Consider the following 14,119-nt stretch of genomic DNA (forward strand, 5'->3'; position numbering starts at 1 on the left):
CCCTTGTAATACCCTTAACATTCCTAAGGGCAGGCCTAGAAATAGAAGCTATAGGTAATCAGTTATTGCTTAAGGCTAGTTACACCCTATGCGAGAGTCCTGGGTCTACTCTGTGATTGGTTAACACTCTAAATATTGTAATTGGATAAACCTGCTGTCAATAATATTGTGTAATAATGATTGGATCACTGTACCTATGTCACAATTTCCTGTAACTCCCCCTTCCCAAACTCATAAAAGCCCTGCCCCACCTTTGTTCAGGGCTCTCAACATGGACCCACCATGCTGGTGAAGTCTGTGAGCCCGAGTTTAGGCCCCGGCGAGCCTAAACCCGTAATAAAGCCCTTTGCTTTTGCATGCGTGCTTCGGACTCCCTGGTGGTCTCTGGTTTTTGGGGGGGATATTAAAATCTGGGCGTAACAGTAAAAAAAATTAAAAATAAATATGTATTTTAAAACTTGGTGGTATCCTTATAGATTATGAAGATTTAAATGACTGCTGTGTTTTAAATAAATATATAAGCCTCTGTTTTATGCTTAGATTCAAACTATAATCATATACAAAATAAATCTGCAAAATTGTCTTTGCTTTCCCCCTCCCACCGACAAATCTAATGATGTTAGAGATGGTGGCCATAAGCAGCCTAACAAAATACAGTATCATCAGATTCCTCATCTGTAAAATGAGGACAATGAGCTATGGAATCTCAAAGGTCCCTCCTAGCTCCATCATTTATAATTTTCTGACTTAATTTATATCATATGTTTTACAGTGCACAGCATGTTTTCTTTTAGTTCCAGACTAATTTCTTCCTTTTTCTAAGTCTATAGACTAGTACTAATTGTCATGCCTAATCTATAGGCCAATTTGTAAGGGGAAAAAAATCCATTGGGGACATTGCAAAGAATCCACAATTTGCAGAGGGTAAAGTGGGAGACCTGCTGTGCCTGGATTGAAACAGCTGTTTCAAGAACCTTAAGCATCTGGGGAAGTCATCCAGAGAAAGGCCATCCACTGTGCTTTGATCTCGCCACTGAAGCACTGCCTGGCCATATGCTTGGTGAGAGTCCAGCCTGTTAGACCCATGCCTAGGGCTAGCTTTTCCCCTTGTTTCTGTCCAGGAAATGGCACCAGAGTGTTTCTAAAGTGTCAGTGAAATAAAATTTCATTGTGGTAGAGCTTTGAATGAAACTGAGGTTAGATGATATTACAGTAATTAAGCTGAGTGAGTCAACATTGTGTTTTACAAATGAATAAAAGAGAAAATTAAAAAAACATAAAAGTGTAATGTTTAAAAACATGTGTACAGAACTGGATGGTTTTTAAAATGCTTCTCAAATATTTTCTCCTTTAATCCCTATAAGAATCTTCTGAGCATACTCTAGTTACTTCCATTTTATAGAAGGAGCAATTGATTTTCAGATAGTTGCTTAAGAGCCCCTAATTAGCAAACATGGGGTCTGGGCTCAAATTAAATCTCCTGTTACAACTTTCTTATCCTTTCTATCTCTATGCATTATCCTAAGAGAGGAAATGATAAGATAGATAGATATACTTCAGGCATATTTAACTTCCTAAAATTAATTATATTCATATATAGAAGGAAAACATTTTTTATGGAATGAACTGTAATTTTCACTGGCTATCTTTTAAGAGACAAGTTTGTGAAATTTATTTCTCTAAGAAGGCAAATTATTTCCATAATATTCAATCTTATTATCTTATTCTCTATCAGTAAAAACAATTACGAACATGATGGGGCACTGAGGATGTATACTAATCAAACATTGCTCGATTCATACAAAAAAGACATTTAAAGTCTTCAATGCAAGCAGTTCTCCTTAAAGCATGCAAAAAGTCAAGGATATCTCTTTGTCAGGACCAACTCATTTCGTATACTTTTCTTTGTCAGAAACCACTAATTGCCTATCTTACCTAGTCTTCTCCTCTTGTTTACTAACAGTACCTCAAATAACTAAAAACAGCAATTTCCAGACTTCCTAAGCATATAATCTGAGTTGCACATAATAGTTGCTGGATGGCTCCAAAGTGAGTTCTTCAAGTGTAAAAAACCTCACTGGAATGAATATTTTGCCTTTGCCCTTTCCTCTTCTTCCTGAATGGAATATGGGTATGGTACTAGTTGTGGAGCTGCCATCTAGGACTACAGAGAGACAGTATGAAACATGCTGTCTGGTAAGGATGTCTGAGAAGAGAAAGAAGATACTATTGTAATGTATAATGCAGCCACTGACCCTGTTCCAGTTTGCCTGTCTCCCAGCTTGTTGCATGATACAAATAAACTGATGTTAGTTACACTGCTATTTTTTGGGTTCTCAGTTATATACAGCTGAATGTACTACCTGACATATTTACCCTGAACCAATTACTATATCCAGGAAGAATAAAGGGAACTGACTAGCTTATGTCCATCTGTTGCCTCTCCTTTCATTAATTTCTGTCCATTTATATATATACTTTTAAATCAAGTCAATCAGGGCCCACACTACAAAAACCATATAGATGTTACCAAACAGGGGAAAATACAGTCCTCTGAGAAAGGGACAAAGAAATAAGTAATGATGGGTAGTCGCTCACAAATGGCCGCTATAACATCCCTGTACCATAATTTCTTTAACTAGTGTTCATTTGGGGATACCTAGACTATTTCTATTTTTTTATTGTAATAATCAATGCCTTGTTTAACTCTGTTGTAAATAAATCACAAGTGTATGTGTGTTTCGATTTAAACTTCTACCCCAAGTGTATATGAATGCTCAATGTACAGTTACCACCATTATCAACATTTATTTATATCATCATATGTATATTGCTTAGTTGCAAATAAATTATTTTATATATTTACTTTATTTTCTTTGAGGTAAAAAATATTTTTTAGTTCCTGCATAGTATTTTTATTTGTAAATCATGAAGTAGTTAACAAAATTTCAAAGTACAAGAGGTATAATTTTAAATAAATGTCAATTAAAATTTCCATGGCAGTGCTTCTTAAACTTGAGTGTGTATATCAGAATCACCTGGAGGGCTTCCCTCTACCCCCAAATTTATTGAAGTATAAATGACAAACCTGTATATATTTAAGTCACATAACATTACGACTTGATATACATGTACATTGTGGAATGATTACTACAATCAAGTTAATTAATGCATCATCACATCACATCACATCATAGTTACCAATGTTGTATAGGTGTGATGAGAATACTTAAGATTTACATTTTCAGTAAATTATTAGTATACAATAAAGTATCATCAACTATAGTCACATTCTGTACATTGGGATCCCCAAAACTTACTCATGAAAACTGAAAAGTTTTTTCCTTTTAGCAAACATCTCCCTATTTCCCCCACCTCCCGCTCTCTGATATCCACCATTCTACTGTTTTTAGGAGTTCAATTTCTTTAGATACCACATATAAGTGAGATCATATAGTATTTATCTTTCTCTGATTGGCTTATCTCACAGTTAGCATAATGTCCTCCAGGTTCACCCATATCATCACAAATATATTACAGTTTATTCATCTGTTCATTCCTCAATAGACACTTATAACGTTTGCATATGTTGGCTATTGCGAGTAATGCTGGCAACAAACATGGGAGTGCAGCTATCTCTTTGAGATACGGATTTCATTTCCTTCAGATAGATACACAGAAGTGAGATTGTTGGATCATATGGTAGTTCTATTTTTACTTTTAATTTTAAATTTATTTCCTTTTTTTTGTGAACAGTTTATGTCCTTAATTTTTCTAAGGATTATATTATCTTTGTCAAAGGATCGTTTTCTGTCTTTTTCATATGTGCTAAATACAGTATTTTTCTAGTTGCAATATTTAAAACTCTTTTAGGGGTTCCTGGGTGGCTCAGTCAATCGTCCAACTTTTGATTTTAGTTCAGGTCTTAGTCTCACAGTTGGTGAAAGAGCCCCAGCTAGCACTGAAGGGACAGCAAGGAGCCTGCTTGGGATCCAATCTCTACTTCTCTACCCCTCCCCACTTCTCAAAATAAATAAACATTAAAAATAATAATAAAACTTCTTTTGATATTTTGAATTTCAAGATTTCAAATTTTAGAATAACCCAAGCTTATGAAGTAGTTTTTGTGTTCCTACATTGCTTTTACATTTACTTAGAAATTAGTTAACTACTCATATATATGTGTGTGTGTATATATACATATATATATATATATATATTAATGTTTATTTTTGAGACAGAGGGAGGGAGACAGAGGATCTGAAGCAGGCTCTGCACTGACAGCAGAGAGCCCAATGCGGATCTTGAACTCAAGAACTGTGAGCTCAAGACCCCAGCCAAAGTTGGATGCTTAACCGACCTACCCAACCAGGAGCCCATCTTTTATATTTTCTTAAACCAAGATACTTTATTAGTTTTTACAAATAGCTTCTTGTTTTACTGATCATCTCTATGCATAGTTGATTAATCTGATTTCCTTTTTTAATTAATTTTTTTTAAGTTTTACCACTTTCTTTTCCTTTGGGTTGATGATGTTTCCAACATGTTTAGGGAAATGCTCATTAATGTTTAATATTTCCTATTTTCTAAAATTTAAAAATATAAATTTCCCTCCAAGTTCTTATAGCTTCATTATACTTCACACATCATGGTGCTGTTTACTCATGATTAGCTTGTAGCAGTTAACAGAGCATTTTACCCATTCACTCTACATAAACCCATTTTTTTGTTCCAGATTGATAAATGAAATATCTATTTATTACTGGATTACTAATATTATGTTGTCATCAGGAATGTTCCTCAATGCGGAGTTGATATTTTATAATATAATAGCACTTTCTTTACAACTTGGAAACAAATATTTGTAAATGTTGTATGTATCTTTGAAAGGAATTGTGGGGAGGGAAGTAACAATAAGATGGTGAAACAGGACGCTCCAGATTCTCCCTATTCCCAAGTACAGATGCAAAGCATAAATGGCTACACGTATCGGACTGCTCTCTGAAATAATCCAGAAACTAGTTGAGAATTTCCTACACACCCAGTGACTGAGAGAATTTCCACAATGAAACAGGTAGAGAAAGCTGAACACGCTCGCATCTTAAACCCCATCCTGGGCACAGCACCACCAAGCCAGAAAGCATCCCCAACTCCCAGCTCTTTCCTGAGAAGCGAAAAGTTTAGACCACGCGTCCAATGCACCAACCATTACTGTTGCCACCTAAGGAACAGACTCTTGACTCTCCGGTTTCTGGGAGAGGGCAGTCACTGTTCCCCTGGGACCAAAGAGACCACAGCTACGCCTTTAAAACCGCGCAAGCGCACTTCAAGCGGCGAGTCAGCAGGGCTCTGCGCGCGGGAGCCTGCGCAAGGCCCAGCTCCCAGCTTCCCCGTGGAAGGGGCTAGAGAGACTGCGCGGCCAAGCCCAACTCCTCAGACCGCTGCTGGTGGGTCTGTTTCTAACTCTCTTACCTTTGTTGGCTCACACTGTCCTCTGGAAGCCTGGCCAGCGTCTGTCTGGTGGGACTCCATAACCTCGTCACCCACAGCTGGTCTTTGTGGTGAATGGGGGAAGCCGTGGACACGGGAGGTAAATGAAGCGTGAGGGCACTTCCGGTGATTCCCACCTCAGGCAGTCTTTCAGCCCTTGTTCCAAGGAAAACAAACAAACCCTTTGGCTTCTATCTGGAAGGAACTGGAGGGCACTTCCAGTGTCCCCACTTTGCCGCCGCTGCCTGAGGGCTGGGCTTCCCGCTGTGTCTAGGAACTTGTTCTGGGCATGCGCTAGTCCCTCGGTCTCCGGTAAACAAAACGCCGCCGTTTTGAAGGACTCTTGCAGGCCCTTCTGTGACTCCGGTCCTAGCAGGCCACTGCAACAACACCCATTTCCTGTCCTCTCCCTCAGGGGCGTTAGACTGCACATCCAGTGCCCCAGCTTTTCCAGCTGCCTCCCCTGGAAGTCTGACTCCTAACTGGCTTGTCTCAGGCAGATAATCATTGGTCTCCAGGGAGTTGGAAATGGCGGGTGAGCCCTTCCTGCAGCACCTCCTGTCCCCTTACTCCAGCGATGGAACCAAGCCTTCGGCTAAGGCATCTGTCTCTGAGAGCTCCTAGGGCCTGCCATTTGCTTGTCCCCTGGGAGTGACAGCACAACAGCGTGCGAAGTGGTGTTGCAGGATCCTTTACCTCAAAACCGGGGTTCCCTGTCTCCTGGCTTTGAAGAGTGAAGAAGTGGACACAAAATGAACAGCAGGCCAAAGTTTAGAGTATAATATCTGAAAGGAAGAATATTATGAAAGCTCCAGAGAGGGGACATTCGAAGGTGAATATCCTGGACTATAGGCAAGGGTCCTTGTTTAATAAGGTTCTGGTCAGCCTTCTCCCCTCACCTCACCCCAATTCCAGCTCAGGTCCCACCCTTATTGGCTTGATAGTCCTAGGTGCTGGGTGGTCCCTTCCTGATTGGCTCCATTCCATTGTATGAGGGGTTGCCTATGGCCTTATAGTTTCTTGTGTGGTCTACTACTTATTTTTAATTAGGTCTTTTGTCAAATTCCTGAGGGGAACCTCAGGGCGGTAGGTGCTGTCTGTGAAATTACTAAGAGAAACCTTAAGCCAGAGGGAATTTGTTGTAGTCAGACCCTCAGCATTGTTTCAAATTTTGTGTTTTTTCCTCACCCAGGAACCTCAGGTCCTGTCCTTTCTATCTCTGCCTAGTTGATCCTGTTGTAGCAGGATTATACTCAGAGTCTTGACACCACCAAGGCTTTTCTTTCCAGGAAGCAACTTTAGTGCAGCTGGCCTCACTCAGTTGGGTTCCTACCCAAAGAACTGAGCCCTGGACACCACCTGGTGTGGCTTTTTATATATTTCTTACTTCTTTGTCTCCCATATATGGTACCACAGAAACATGCAGTCTGATTAAGTGGTCTCATGTTACAAGGTCGTGAGGAATGTTGTCACATACACAAATAGCAAGGTTGTCTTGAGATTTTTTTTTTCTTTCCTTAGGGTGGGGACCCTACCACACTGTCATAGTGGCATGTGGTCTGAACAAGAGTGCAGACATCTGCCGTAGCTCCTTTCCTCAGCTCACTGCAGAGTGAGTGTAAGATGAGCTCCAGCTGCCAGGTTCTCCATGAGGAGAGAAGAAATTGGACCACATATCTGGCAACCTCAGCTTTTCAAGCTGCTGCTGGAGAGGCTGGTGTCCATCTTGCCTGTCTCAGGGAACTGAAAGGACGTGGCACACCCTGGTCTCCTAGGGAGGAAAATGGTGACTGTGAGGAGCTGGTTATGTGGATCAGCTTGACTGTAGTAATCATTTCGCTATGTATGTATCGCAAAACATCGTGCTGTATACCTTAAATATAATACGGTGTTTATTTTAAACATTTTAAGAAGGAAAACGTGTATACTCAACTTCTCGAGCAGTATTAAAACAATTCATAAATTGTTTTTCAAACCTTCCAATATTTCTTTTTTTTTTAAATGTTTTTATTTATTTTAGAGAGAGAGAGAGAGAGAGAGACAGCATAAACAGGGTAGGGTCAGAGAGAGAGGGAGACACAGAATCTGAAGGAGGCTCCAGGCTCTGAGCTGTCAGCACAGAGCCTTGATGTGGGGCTTGAACCCACCAACCATGAGATCATGACCTGAGCCGAAGTAGGACGCTTAACCGACTGAGCCACCCAGGTGCCCCAAAACTTCCAATATTTCAACTAATTGGCCTATATATCTATCATTTTTCAGGATTTAAAATGTCCCTTATGACTTTAGATGTCTTTTAACTAAAAACCTTTTGCTATCATGAATCACATCATGTTTGTAGATAATGTCTTTTTACAGGAGAGCAGGGAAGACAGCATTATGTATATTTTTACAATTTCTAATCCCACTCCCTTTTCAAAACTCTGCTGCTCACATAATATCTCTTAGATAACATCTTTTATGTTGCAGTGTTTTTTACCTCAATACCAGGGATTTGTTGTCTCACCGCTTTGAAGAATGAAGAAGTGGACACATTAAAATGAGCAGCAGGCAGAAGTTTATTAGAATAGATTAGAGAGTAAGAATAGTATGAAAGCTCTCTTTACAAATGGGGAACATTAAAAAATGAATACCTGCTACTATAGACAAGGGACTCTTGTTTTATAGGGTTTTGGTTGGGAGCCCTTGTTCCTTCTCAGATTCTACCCCTGTCTAGGTAACTCTAAATGCTTAGTCATTCCTTTTTGATTGGTTCATTTCCTTTGTATGAGGTGGTCTGAAGGCAGTCACTGTTCCTTGTGGGTCATGTGTTTCATGGTCTACTTATTTTTAGGTGGGTCTTTTGTTTGTCAAATTCCTAAGGGAAACCTGAGGAGGAGTAGGCCGTGTCTGTTACACTCTTAAGAGGAATTTTATTCCTGAGGGAGTTTGCTGGAGATGAGATATTCCCAGAAGAAATGTTTTAAAATGTGTTTTTTTCCACCCAGGAACCTTCAAGATTTAGCATCTCCATTTCTGGCTGCTGAATCCCATCATTCCCTATCATACCATAACTCATCCAAACCCTCAATATTATTAAAGTCCCAATTCTCAGAAATTGACTTCTAAGATTCGTACCAGCGAATACTCCTTTATTAGAAGACTGCTTATTGATATTAGCAATAGCAAGATACCAGATATAGCATATGGCTTATGTAAACCTGATTTTAAAAGCAGTTTCAGGGCTCCTGGGTAGCTCAGTAGGTTAAGCTTCCAAACCTGGCTCAGGCTGTGATCTCATGGTTTCTGCTTGTGAGCCCTGTTTTGGGCTCTGCGCTGACAGTGCAGAACCTGCTAGGGATTCCCTCTCTCCCTTTCTGCTTCTCTCTCTTTAATCTTTCAAAATAAATAAAGTTAAAAAGATAAAATAAAAGCATATCCTCATAAATATATGTAAAATTTAATCTTGATATAATAATGTACAAGGCCAGTGATTTATCTTAGGTTCACCTTAAATATCTGTTATAACATAAAAGATTTTACTTGGTTGCTCCGTTTTTAAATCAATTGTATATTAATTTTAATCGTTCATACTCATGGATTGATTCTCAATGATAAACACAGGGGAGACTTAGACTTAAACCAACAGGCACTTTAATACTTTCACTATGAGGATTCTGCCACTGCTTTCTGAGGGACTGGAACACTGATGTCCATCATTCTTGGCATCCCAGCCTGATATAAATGTGCATTGGACTGAATTCTAATCAAGGTTCATGAGGGATAACACACAGTGATTTAGTTATAACTTTTTCTCAGTTTGATGATTGCTTTTTCCCTTTAAATATACTCTAACCATCTTGATTGGATTTGAGGATTTTCCACATATTTATAAATTGTCCCTGAGGATGAGATGCTTCTAGGATGGCACCTCTCAAATATTACCTCTTGATTTTTCCAACTTTACTCTCCGTGTTAATCTTTTATTGAAATTAAGGAGACACATATTTCAAACTCATTCTCAGAATGTTCACTTGATTAATTTTAAGTCTTCTTCCTGTCCTCGAGCTGCTAAAAGTAAATCAGAATACCTCAGAATGTTTTTTGACCTACAACTGGCCTTTGATAACAGAAGTTTCACTAAAATAAATGCTTTAGATATGTATTTTTAGTTTATAATCCTTTAAAATATATTGAAGCATTATTGATTGAATAAGAGTTCAAAAAACATATTGTATAGATATGTTTTCAGTTTTAAATAATAAAAATTATTTTCTTGTATGACATCATTTCCTATTCAACATTCTATAATTCTGTGTTTGTGATTATATAGTTATAGAGTCCTAAATTACAGCCCTGTAAATCTTTAAGATCTTTTAGTGTTTTATGTATACTAACTCATCTTATTCTCATTCTATTTTACAGATGAGGAAATTAGTGAGAGTAAAATCAGATGACTTTCTTAGGTCACAAAACTTTGTAAGAAACCAAGGAAGGTTTTAAATCAGAGCAGCATTGTCTGGAGTCCACTGGGCTTTATTGGAACTTTTGGGGACATATGATAAACAACGGTATCTCAAAATGCATATTATTACCCACATAAGCATATGGAAAACTTGTCATATGAATAGAAGAATCCAAAGAGAACAAATATAATATTGTCTTAGAAGTAGAATGACAACATACCAAGAGGGGAAGTATTTTTACAAGGTAAGTATAAAGTGGGAACATAAAAGTTTTATTCTTTCTACTACTTACTAGTGTAGTTTACTCTTTCTCTTTTTTTTTTAACTCCCATATATTTTTAAAGCTGTCCAAAAGAATGCCACAATTGCTTTTATAATTACATTTTTTTCTGAAAGTTTTAGACAATAATCAGGGAAAACTAAAAAAGAAATATTTAAAAGAAAAACAAAATTTATCATTAGTATTTTTAGAAGTGATTATATATCTTTGAATTTTCGGTATAGTTAACATACAGTGTTAGATTAGTTTCAGGTGTGCAATGCAGTGATTCAACAATTTTGTACATTATTCAGTGTTCATCATGATAAGTGTACTCATATTCCCCATTTCCTATTTCACCCTTCCCTCTGGTAACCATCAGTTTTTCTCTATAGTTATGAGTCTGTTTTTTGGTTTATCTCCTTTTCTTCATTTGTTTTGTTTCCTAATTGCACCTGTGAGGGAAATATTATGGTATTCATCTTTCTCTGACTTATTTTGCTTTGCACTATACCTTCTGGATCCATCCTTGTTGTTGCAAATTGTGAGAGAGGGAGAGAGGGAGAGAGGGAGAGAGAGAGGGAGGGAGGGAGGGAGGGAGGGAGGGGGAGGGAGGGAATGAGAATGAGAATGAGAATGAATCTTAAGCAGTCTCTATGCTCAGCATGGATCATGACCTGAGCCAAAATTGAGTTGGGTGCTTAACCGATTGAGACACCAAGGTGCCCCTCATCTGTTCAGTTTTTAATTGGATTTTTTTTTTTTGGTATTGAGTTGTGTAAGTTCTTTATATGTTTTGGATTCTAGCCCTTTATTGGATACGTTATTTGCAAATATCTTCTCCCATTCAGTAAATTGTTTTTTAATTTTTTTATTGTTTCCTTTGCTGTTCATAAGCTTATTATTTTGATGTAGTCCCAATAGTTTATTTTTGGTTTTATTTCCCTTGTCTCAGGAGACATATCTAGATAAATGTTGTTATGGTCAATGTCAGAGAAATTACTGGCTATTTTCTCTTCTAGGATTTTTATGGTCTCCATTCTCATATTTAGGCCTTTAATCAGTTTTGAGTTTATCTTTGTGTATGGTGTGAAAAAGTGATCTGGTTTCATTTTTTTATATGTAGCTGTCCAGTTTTCCCAGTATCACTTATTGAAGAGATAGTCTTTTCTTGTTGCATATTCTTGTCTTTTTTATCAAAGGTTAATTGGCCATAAAATTATGGGATTATTTCTGATTATATTCTTTAAAAATATCTCCCAAGGAATTCAGTTAAAACATTGTTGGAATTCAAAAATTCATATCATTTGAAAATATAGTGTGCATAGTTCCATATGACATCATAAAATAATATTCTGATAAAAAAATGAGTAAAATATACAGAACTCATAGATGTACATTATAAATGTCTCTTGGAAGGAAAATGAAGCAAACAAATAATTGGGTTATATATCTAATGTTAGATGGTATTATCTCTTAATATATTGAGTACATATTTATTGAGTAATCAGTATTGGGCAAGTTCTCCTGGATAAAATGTATGAGTCAAACATTGCCTTTACAAAACTTATCTTGGAGTGGCAGAAAGATTAGCCTATATCAGTTGTAATATAATAGAAGACTGTACCCTAATAAAGAAGTTCATAGAAACTACCCAAAGAAAGAGACAATATACCTAAAATCTAAAATAATTGAAGAGGCTCCTTGGTGCAGAGGGTGGGAGTAGATAGCCCCTTCAAGGCAGAAGGACACTTTAGTAAATACTTTGGTTGGAGCAGAAACAAAGCAGTATTGGGAAAAACCTTGGAGTTAAAGTATAGTAAGTGAAAGGAAGTACATTGCAAGGTGAAACTATGATAGTGGGTACAGATCAGATGATATTAGTTCTGCTCAGACTGTTAAAGATGTGTTCCTAAGAGCAAAGGGAGACCATAGAAACATTTCATCTGAGAAGAAAATGCAATCTTATTTATGTTTTGTAAAAAATACCCACTACAATGAGAGAACAAATTGAAAATGGGATAAGGATTCCTAGTAAGACAAGAAAGGAAAGGACAGAGTATGAAGACAAACATGATACCCAGGTTTCTGATGGGAGTAGCGTCATTTAGTGAGAGAGAAATATTGAAAGACAGAAGATTTGGGTAAATCAATAATAGAACAAGGAATTAAAAAAGTAAGCCAGATATCTGTGTATCTCTACCCACCTCCTGTTTCTCTCCCTTCATATGAATTTACTGTGTTAAAAAGAATTTTATAAAATGAGAGAGGGAGAGAGAGAGAATTAATGAATAGTGATGGTACAAAAGCTAACTGTGGGGAAATTTTTAATTATAACATAATTTCAACACATTTAACAAAATTAATTTCAAATATATTAAGTATTTAAAATAATGTTTAAAATTGAAAATTTAATAGGAAAATTACCCAAGTAAAATGTAAATTAAATATTCTTGTATTAAAGAATATTCTGGTTATTAAACTAATGATCTCAGCTTCAAACTGACCATTTGTACTGTTCTTTGAGATGGGGCTGGAACTTTGCAAACCACTTTTCTCCTTTGATAGAGGGTTCCTATTAAAGTCTTTCAGTAGAAGTAAATAGAGGAAAGCTATATTCAGAAGAAGGGCCTGCTACCTGCTTCTGTTGCCATCACAACACTTTTTTGTCCTTAACAGCAACAGGGAACCAAATCCTGCCTTAGCAGCTTATTCCACTCGTCAGTCTTCCCATGCTGCGGGAATTCATGATTTTCTGCTGTAGCATCTGATAGGTAGCTCCAACTTTACATCACCCCTCCCTAGAGATCTGAGTTCCAGATTCATAGGACTCTTCCTCCAGGTTTCTAAATGCTAACTATTCCAACCTTACCTCTTGGTTCTCCAGCCAAGAAGGTGACAATTGCTTCCTTCTGTGATACTTTATTATTTCCTTCTTGTATTTCTAGTTCTTTCAATCATGGTTTATAATTCTTAATTCCAAAAGCTCTGTTAAACTATCTGATGAAGTTTTTGCATCTGTACTAGACTGGCTAGTACAGAACTGCTATTTAACTATGATATCTATTAAATAAGTCTTAAAAGGAATAATTTACAGATTTGTAAATGTTAGAAAACCTACCAATATTCTCTGGTAAACTATTTGTTAAGTACTTCTCAAATGCTAAGAACAGGAATAAAGACAAACTGAATCCTTGACCTTAAGGAGCTTACTTGACTACAAGGGTTAGATGTGAGATAAGGCTTAAACATGTAAGCAAGATAAATTCAAGTGTTGATAGTGCTTTGATAAAAATAGAAAAATGAATTATATACTAGAATTATAGTGCTATCTAGTGTAAGGAGTAGAATGGGTATTTGACTTGAAACCTAAAACACTATAATACGCAAACCATGAAAAGATCCTTGAAGGAAGAGCTTCCTAAGCACAAGTTAGCTCTGCAGAGTCCTGAGTGATATGAGCGGTCATTCTTTCTGTTTTTGTAAAAAAAAAAAAAGATGTACTTGCTCCTGCAAGAAAATAAATGAATAAAGAAAAGGGGGGTGCCTGGGTGGCTCAGTCGGTTAAACATCCAATTTCAGCTCAAGTCATGATCTGACAGTCCGTGAGTTCCAGCCCCACATCAGGTTCTGTGCTGACCACATAGAGCCTAGAGCCTGCTTTAGATTCTGTGTCTCCTTCTTTCTCTTTCCCCCCTCATGCTCTGTCTCTCTCACTCTCAAAAATGAATAAATGTTAAAAAAAATTTTTTAAAAGGAGGCAGAGAGTAGAAAGAAATAAAACTGGATAATGGTTTAAATCAATCAATCAGATTAGCAACATTTTTATATTATATGAATCCAAAATGGGTAAACATAGCACTGGACTAGTGACACTCAACAGTTAAAAATAAAGTAATATTTTCAAAACTATTGAAATATGTCG

The 14,119-nt window shown here is 37.2% G+C and overlaps 1 long non-coding RNA gene across 1 annotated transcript in view; it reads left to right on the top strand.

Moving 5' to 3' along the window:
* Positions 1-10,101: 10,101 nt before the first annotated feature.
* Positions 10,102-14,119, top strand: part of LOC115297005 — a 288,338-nt gene continuing 284,320 nt past the window's right edge. Inside the window, exon 1 of the long non-coding RNA XR_003911204.1 lies at positions 10,102-10,179. This is a non-coding gene — a long non-coding RNA (uncharacterized LOC115297005). The remainder of the gene's footprint in view (positions 10,180-14,119) is intronic.

Source organism: Suricata suricatta, chromosome 7 (assembly GCF_006229205.1).
Source record: "Suricata suricatta isolate VVHF042 chromosome 7, meerkat_22Aug2017_6uvM2_HiC, whole genome shotgun sequence".
In the NCBI taxonomy this organism is placed as follows: domain Eukaryota; kingdom Metazoa; phylum Chordata; class Mammalia; order Carnivora; family Herpestidae; genus Suricata; species Suricata suricatta.